The following is an 8,907-nucleotide window of genomic DNA, read 5'->3' on the forward strand; positions in this document are numbered from 1 at the left end:
CATGCAAAAAGAAGGCAACACTTCTATACTTACCTGGCAGGGGAGATACCATGATCACGAAGGTGGTTTTCCCAGGGCGAGGCTTATCCATTGCACTCCGGATGTGCTGACCCCTGCGATTTCCCCAAATGTGGGAAACTCGACTGCATAATTTGTGGTAGTGGGGGACTGCGTTCGCGCTTTCCCCTGTAAAAAAAAAAAAAAGAAGGCAACACTTCTACACTGCTGGTGGGAATGCAAGCTAATACAACCTTTTTGGAAAGATGTTTGGAGAATACTCAAGGAACTAAAAGTAGACCTGCTGTTTGATCCTGCAATTCCTCTACTAGGTATATACCCAGATGAACAAAAATTATTTTACAACCAAGACATTTGCACCAGAATGTTTATTGCAGCCCAATTCATAATACCCAAGACATGGAACAGCCCAAGTGCCCACTGACCCATGAATGGATTAACAAATCACAATTACCATGGAATACTATGCAGCCATAAAAAGATAGAGACTTCACATCTTTTATGTTCACCTGGATGGAGCTGGAACATATTCTTCTTAGTAAAGTATCTCATGAATAGGAAAAAAGTATCCAATGTACTCAATACTACTACGAAATCAATATATAATCACCTACACATTCATATAAATGGTAAAACATAACTATAGTCCAGAGAGTGGAAGGGAAGAGGAGAGCTAGGGGAGGGATGGATGAGGAGGGAGGGCATTTGGGGGGACCTCACCTTATGTGCATGATGCAATGGTACATTTCAAAACTATTAATAAAATTTGCAATTCCACCAGCAGTGCAAAAGTGTTCCCTTTTCTCCACATCCGAAAATGCCAGGAAGGCTATGTTAACTAGTGTGATGAAAATGTGTCAAACGAAAATGTGTCAAACGGTCTATGAACCAAGTGTATGGTGCCCCATGATCATACTAATGTACACAGCTATGATTTAATAAAAAAAAAAACTATTAAGAAAAGAGCATAGGGCGGCGCCTGTGGCTCAGTGAGTAGGGCGCCGGCCCCATATGCCGAGGGTGGCGGGTTCAAACCCAGCCCCGGCCAAACTGCAACAAAAAAATAGCCGGGCGTTGTGGCGGGCGCCTGTAGTCCCAGCTGCTCGGGAGGCTGAGGCAAGAGAATCGCGTAAGCCCAAGAGTTAGAGGTTGCTGTGAGCCGTGTGACGCCACGGCACTCTACCCGAGGGCGGTACAGTGAGACTCTGTCTCTACAAAAAAAAAAAAAAAAGAAAAGAGCATAATATTGATGGATGTGTTACTTAGTTCAATGTAAGCATTTCACATTGTATGTCAAATCAGTACACTGAACCCCCATAAATGCATCAATGTACACAGTTATGATTTAACAAAAAAATTAAATTAAAAATAAATAAATAAAATTATAGAGACTGCTATGTAGGATAGAGCACAGCTGGGGAAATAAGACCACTTTAGTGAACATTGTCAGCAATTCAGAATTCTTCAAGGAGTGACATTGAGCTTACCTGCAAGTGACAAGAAGCAGCCAGTCACAAGATGGTCTAGGGAAACAGCAGATAAAAAGCTTCCAGGCCAGGACCAAGCACAGCATGCTCCCAGGACAGGAAAATGACTAGTGCACCTGATATTTTAAAAATTAGGGAATGCTGATTAACTTTAAAGGAAGTTGGAAGGAGGGAATGTGGGACAGGGGTTAGGGCTTAATTCCAAGTGCAGTGGGATACCACTGAAGGATCTGAGGCTGAAACTATGATCCAATTAACAAGTTTTAAAGATCCCTCTAGCCACTGTGTGAAGAATTGAATGTATTCTCTTCAAACAAGAGTGGAAAGATAGATAGGCCAGGCTCAGTGGTTCATGCCTGTAATCCTAGCACTGTGGGAGGTGGAGGTGAGTGGATTGCCTGAGCTCACAGGTTCGAGAGCAGCCTGAGCCAGAGAAAGACCTTGTCTCTAACAACAGCCGAATGTTGTGGTGGGCACCTATAGTCCCAGATACTTGGGAGGCTGAGGCAAGAGAATCACTTCAGCCCAAGAGCTTGAGGTTGCTGTAGAGGGCCACTGCACTCTACTCAGGGTGACAAAGTGAGACTCTGTCTCAGATAAATAAAAAAATTAATTAATTAATTAAAAAAGATAGAGACCAGTTAAGAGAGCACCTCCTCAGGGATCTGAGGAAGGGATGTGGGGGCATTCAAAGAAAGGAGGAAGTGAGTCAATATGGGCTACAGCTGTATTTTGAAAGCAAGCTGACTCAAATTACTGACTGAGGGAAATTGAGGGCTAACTCCTGGGAGTTTGGTTTATTATTCATTAATCCATCTATTCAAGTATGCATCGAGTGTTCACTGCACACCTCTGCTGAGCACTGAGCAGCACTCATCCCCATAGGCAGACATGATCTGCTCCTCTCAGAGTTCACAGACTACATGGGAAACAGACAACTGAACTGTTGCCACTGCTTTGGGCCCTGCAATGTGGCAAGTGTCTTGGGAGTAGGAAGGGTGACCAAACTGGCTTTGGGGCAGGAGGAAGTGGCATCTCTGTTGAGTCCCCACAGGTATGTGGGAAGGAGCCAGACAAACCATCACTGTGTTCCTGGGAAAGCACCTGAGGAGAAGCAGGACTGGGGCGGGGGGGTGGGGGGGGCTGCAAGAGGCGGGACATCGGTCAGCATTGCCATAGTGAGTGTCCGAGAGAGACTGACATTAAGTTGAAGAAACAGGCATGAAGCCAGAGCCACAAAGGAGTCTGGCCTTTCAAAGGTGAAGGGAAGCAATGTATGGTTGTAGCCAGGATGTGATGTGTATTTTTAGAATCACATGTTAGATCTAAAGAGGTCAAGCCACAGAGTATTGTCTATAGCAGGATCTCATTTGGGGGTTTTTGTTTTTGTTTTGTTTTGTTTTTTGAAACAGCATCTTACTAAATAGCCCTTACTAGAGGCCTTGGCGTCACAACTCACGGAAACTTCAAACTCTTGGGCTTAAGCGATTCTCTTGCCTCAGCCTCCCAAGTAGCTGGGACTATAGGCACCCGCCACAACGCCCGGCTATTTTGTTGTTGTTGCTGCTGCTGCTGTTGTCATCATTAGTGTTAATCAGGCCCTGACAAGTTCAAACCCACCAGGCCCGGTGCATGTGGCTAGCGTTCTAACCGGTGAGCTACCAACACAAAGCCAGGATCTCATTTTTGTAAAAGCTAGGAAAAATTGTGTACATATAGGTATATGAATTTGTGAAAATATTTAAATAGGTGTATAAAAAAGGTGTGGGAAAGATAGACAAAGAACTGATAATATTAGTGACCACAGATGTGTGAAAAAAAAAGAGGGAGAAGCTGATTATTTTTTATCTTCATGTACTTTCTTATTGTTCAAAGCATTGTATTCCTTATGTAATTATTTCCAGTATTATAAAGGAATCATTGTTAAAGCACAACTCTTTCTACCATGTGGGAATAAATAAATGAGTAAGGGGCTGATGCAGTGACCAAGGCCATAGGGGATGGGGGTGGCCCCGGTGGGGGGGGTGGGTACCTGGAAAAGGACACAGGTAGGGCCAGGGAGAAACATCACTTTACAGCCTACAAGTGATAGGTAGAATGTTCAGGAATCTGCTTTCTCACAGAAAGAGACACAATCGTGTGGAGAAGAGTTAGCACGTTTAATGGGACATGGTGTGTTGTGGATCAGGAGCTCAGAACTATTATATAAATTTGGAAGACATTCGTCACTGCATCTCACCAAGGCAGGGGATCTGGAGTAAGAAGAGAAGAGGATTTTGTGCCAAGTCTTGGCAAACCCCAAGTAAGAGATGGGCAGGGGACCCACCTGTGTGGCCAGTTGCCACCTCCCCTAGAGGAGAGACCCAGGACCTTCCCCAGGAGAAACTGCCCAGACTCCTGAATAATCACTCTATAGCTACTTTTACCCTTGCAACAAAAATCAAACAGTTTAATACATTCTGAACTCAGATGGCAGCAAGCTTGAGGTCTACAGGATGATGGAAGTGGGTCTGCATGAGCATGGCCAGCTGAGAGAATTAAAGCCACCCCAAGTTCCTAGAAATTACAGAGTGGAGGATTGTGACAGTATGAAAATGTGATGCCACTGACAAGGAAGATGGATAAGATGTGAATAAAGGAGAAAACAAAAGGGGCATGAGCTGTGGCCTGCCTAGGAGGACTTGTCACAACCCATAGGAAGGGAGACATCCTCAGCTGGTTGGCACCTTCCCTCCACATGAGGGAGTCAGCCACAGTCAGCCCCCTGGGCAGTTGAGACTGGCTGCTTTGGAACTATAGCACCAGCCAGCTTGCCTCCCCCCACCACACCTCCTGCACCGTCCCCCAGGCCTTGCACACAGCTTCCTTCTGTAGCCATTTTCTTTTTCAAAGTGTGTACAACCCAGCAGGGGGGTTTGCAAGCTGTATCCCTTACAGGCCAGGCTTCTAGCAAAAGCAGGAACTGCTCAGATAAGTAATTTAACTGCTGGTTTAAAAGTAAACTAGCTAAACTTTTTTATTCTGCCTTGCTTAGCTTATTTCTCTGTTTTTTCCTTTTTCTGGGGGTGTTTTCCTTTGCCAAGAATGGGGTCTTCTGTCTCCATTCTGGCTGCATCTTCCCCACAGTCCCTGGAGCCACTGGTGCTATGCAAGGTCATCCACGTGCCTTTACAGACTATTTGATGGGGGATTTAAACAACAAATTTGAATTTACAAGCTACTTGATTTAATTTTTTTTTTTTTTTTTTGGCCAGGACTGGGTTTGAACCCATCACCTCCAGCATATGGGGCCTGTGCCCTACTGTGTTGAGCCACAGGCACCGCCCAACAAGCTACTTGAAAATAGCAACACTGGGAACCCTCCAGGTCAAAACCCAGGTGTGCCTGAGATTGTAGAGAAATACTTATACCTAAATGCACTTATTAAGAAAACACAAAACACAGAATATAAAGAAATCTTTCTTGATAGATGCCCAGTAATGGGATTGCAGGATCAAACTGGACATCTAGGTTGAGTTCTTTGAGGTTTCTCCATACCTCCTTCCAAAAAGGTTATATTAGTTTGCAGTCCCACCAGCAATGTAAAAGTGTTCCTTTCTCTCCACATCTGCGCCAGCATCTGCAGTTTTGAAATTTTGTGATGTGGGCCATTCTTGCTGGGGTTAGATGATATCTCAGGGTGGTTTTAATCTGTATTTCTCTAATAATTAGGGATGATGAGCAATTTTTCATGTGTTTGCTGGCCATTGGTCTGTCTTCTTTAGAGAAGGTTTTTTTCATCTCATGAAACGTTGGTTTTTTTTCTTGTGGATTAATTGAAGTTCTGTATGGATGCTAGTTACTAAGCTTTTGTCTGATTCAAAATATGCTAATATCCTTTTCCATTGTCTATTTGCTTTGGTTGTTGTCTCCTTAGCTGTACAGAAGCTTTTCAGTTTCATTAAGTCCCATTTGTTTATTTTTCTTGTTGTTGCAATTGCCATGGCAGTCTTCTTCATAAAGTCTTTCCCCAGGCCGATATCTTCCAGTGTTTTTCCTAGTCTTTCTTTGAGGATATTTATTGTTTCATGCCTTAAATTTAAGTCCTTTATCCACCTTTAATCAATTTTTGTGAGTAGAGAAAGGTGTGGGTTCAGTTTCAGTCTTTTACATGTGGATATCCAATTCTCCCAGCACCATTTATTGAATAGGGAGTCTTTCCCCCAGTGCACGTTCTTGTTAGGTTTATCGAAGATTGGGTGGCTGTAAGTTGCTGGTTTCATTTCCAGGAACTGGAAAAGGAACGGAAAAAAATCCTTTTATTACAAAGACACTTGTACTAGGCTGTTGATTGCAGCCCAATTTACAATTGCTAAAATGTGGAAACAGCCTAAATGCCCACCAACCCAGGAATGGATTGGCAAGCTGTGGTATATGTATACTATGGAATATTATTCAGCTATTAAAAACAATGGAGATTTTGCAGCATTTGTACTAAACCTGGATGGAGGTGGAACACATTATCCTTAGTGAAGCATCACAGGAATGAAGAAGTAATGCATTCTATGTATTCAACTTTGATATGAGGACAATTAATGATAATCAATGTCATGGTGGGGCATGGGGGAAGGGGCTAGCAGACAGAGAAAGAGGGAGGGGATGAGGGTAAGGAAAAGAAAAAAAGAAGAAGAAGAAAGAAAATAGTGACTAATTCTCACATAAATTGGATTCAATGTTGACTAAAGTACATTACTTAAACATTAATTTTTACTTCAACTTATTAATATGTTGTTTAGGATACAGGATACTGCATCCTCATTTATAAGTGAATTATGTTTGTAATTTCCCCTTTATAACAACATATTTTTTCTAATTTTAACATCAGGTGTATCCAGATTAAGTAGAATGATTTTGAAGTATTTCTTCTTTTTCTATTGTCTATAAGATTTGGCATGATCTATTTGAAATTATCTTTTATTTTATTTATAAATATTAGTTGTCTATTCTTTGATACATTGGGAAAAAATAATGAGCAGTAGATAATTGATGACTCCATACTGAACCTCAGAGTCAAATTATTCTATAATAGACATACTCTTATTTGACAACGTGAATGTTACTTTCTTTGCATTATTATTATTATTATCGCTTAATCCTTTGTTGCAGCAATCATCTGATTTCTTTTCTGAATGTATTTGTCTTCATTTGTTCTTTGGGAGGTTTTTGTTTCTGGTCCCTATCTTAAACATTGTTATTGTTGTTAAAGTTTAAGCCTTTTTAATTTTGTGAAGGCAAAACGTGGAAGCCTAATGAACACATGTGTATGTGAAAATAAAAAAGAAGTCTTTCTTTTCTCAAAAGAAAAGTCAGAACCCAGTTATGAAGAGAGGAGCAGAACAGTCACTAAGTAAAATGTCAAGGCAGGTCCCTGTCTCTCCAACTTTTTCTCAAGGTGAGAACCTGCGCAGTGACCTCAGACTGCCCTCTGATGCCTGGTGGGGCCTCTGCTTCCCTGCTCCTCTCTCTCTCTCTGCAAGCTCTTCCTGCTCCACTTCTTTTTGAACATGCCTTTGATACCCTAGAGTGGTCAACCTTAGCTAGGTACTAAGACATGGGTTTTTTTTTTTTTAATTGTAGTAAAATATACATGACAGAAAATGTATCATTTTGACCATTTTTAAGCATGCAGTTTAGTGATGTTAAGTTTATTTATGTTGTGCAATCATCACCACCACCCATCTCTAAGACTCTTTTCATAGTGCAAAATTGACACTATGTACCCATTAAACTCCCCATTCCTTCATCGCCCCAGCCCTTGGCAACCACCAGTCTACTCGCTGTGTCTATGAATTTGTCCCTCATATAACTGGAATCATTATTGAAACTGCAAACAGGTTTCATCCTAGATTCAGTTAACTCACGGCACCAAGAGCCAGTTGTGGAGACAAGGACGATTGCTAAGAAGAAGGACATGTTAAATATGAAAAGCATCTTCTGGGAGAACGAGGAATTAGAATTTGAGAACGAGAGCCTCGAATCTGTCTCCCTGACTCACGGAGATTATGGACTTTTTATAGCAGGTCTATGCACATCAGGGCAGGTTATGGGGGTGGCCAACATAGCATAAGGAAGTCTGTCCAGGGGCCTACAGAACTACAGCTTCTTGAAGAAATCTCGACATCCCTGGGAAGCAACTCAGAAAAGCCAAGTAATTGTTACAGGTTTCAGGTCTCTGGGCTGGGGGCGGTGGCTCATGCCTTTAATCCTAGCACTCTAGGAGGCCGAGGTGGGTGGATTGCTTGAGCTCAGAAATTGGAGAACAGCCTGAACAAGAGAGACACTCAGTCTCTACTAAAAATAGAAAATTTATCAGGGCGCTGTTGTGGGCACATGTAATTCCAGCTACTTGAGAGCCCAAGGCAAGAGGATTGCTTGAGCCTAAGAGTTTGAGGTTGCTATGGGTTATGACATTGTGGCACTCTACCCAGGGTGACAGCGTGAGACTTTGTCTCAAAAAAAGAAAAAAGTTTTGGGGTTCTCATCATTATACCTTACTAGCCTGAGAATCTGAAGTATGAGACAGGATTATAGAAAACATACAGAGGTGATTTGTTAAGGTTGAATAATAATATTTTGTTGTATACGTAGACAGGGTGCAAAAAAATGTGTACACATTTTAAGAAAGGAAAAAACTATTAAAATGGCAATGCTCAAATCACATTTGATCTCTGCAATTATGAGAGATACAAGGTATAATATAGACAACAAAAAACATTATCAGTATATATTAAACGCTACAATTATTTAAAGTCATTTGCCACATTTATTTATTTATTCATTCATTCGTTACTTTTTAATTTCCAATGAATATGAAGGTACATATGATGAGGTTACCTTGTTTGCATTTGTTGGTAGGGTCCCATTGTAGTTGTGTCCCTTACTTGGGTGGTGTGCCATGTGACCTTACATTGTGCCCATTAGGTAGGAGCACACCAGTCCCTTTCCCTCCTCCCCCTTCCCCCTCCCCCGCCTTGAGTTGAATTGAATTTTTCTCTTGTGTGAGTGTGTATTAATCCATCTTTTGGCTTCATGTTAGGATTGAGTACATGGAATACTTGCTTTTCCATTCTTGTGATACTTTACTAAGTAGAATGTGTTTCAACTTCTACAATTTTAATACAGTTTTTTTTTCTTTTCTTAAAAAGTGTATATATTGTTTTGCACCCTCTGTACATTTAAAACTCTCTTTTATTTGAATTTTAAAAGAAGACCCTGCCTCACTGCACTCAGCAGAATGCCAGGCACCATGGAAGAGAAGCCAGGAGCAGGTACATTTTCCAAAGTCCTATCAGAGAAGTATGCAGAGGTCTGATCTTTGGCATCTACTAGGAGCTCATCGCCTTTGCTTTAAATTCACCCTGAA

At 41.7% G+C, this 8,907-nt stretch overlaps 1 non-coding gene across 1 annotated transcript; it reads left to right on the plus strand.

Annotated features, from left to right (window-relative positions):
- Positions 1 to 25: 25 nt before the first annotated feature.
- Positions 26 to 189, plus strand: LOC128571369 (U1 spliceosomal RNA). Its single transcript, XR_008375797.1, has one exon. It is a non-coding gene; the product is annotated as a U1 spliceosomal RNA (small nuclear RNA).
- Positions 190 to 8,907: the final 8,718 nt, after the last annotated feature.

This window comes from Nycticebus coucang, chromosome 18 (genome assembly GCF_027406575.1).
Source record: "Nycticebus coucang isolate mNycCou1 chromosome 18, mNycCou1.pri, whole genome shotgun sequence".
NCBI lineage: Eukaryota > Metazoa > Chordata > Mammalia > Primates > Lorisidae > Nycticebus > Nycticebus coucang.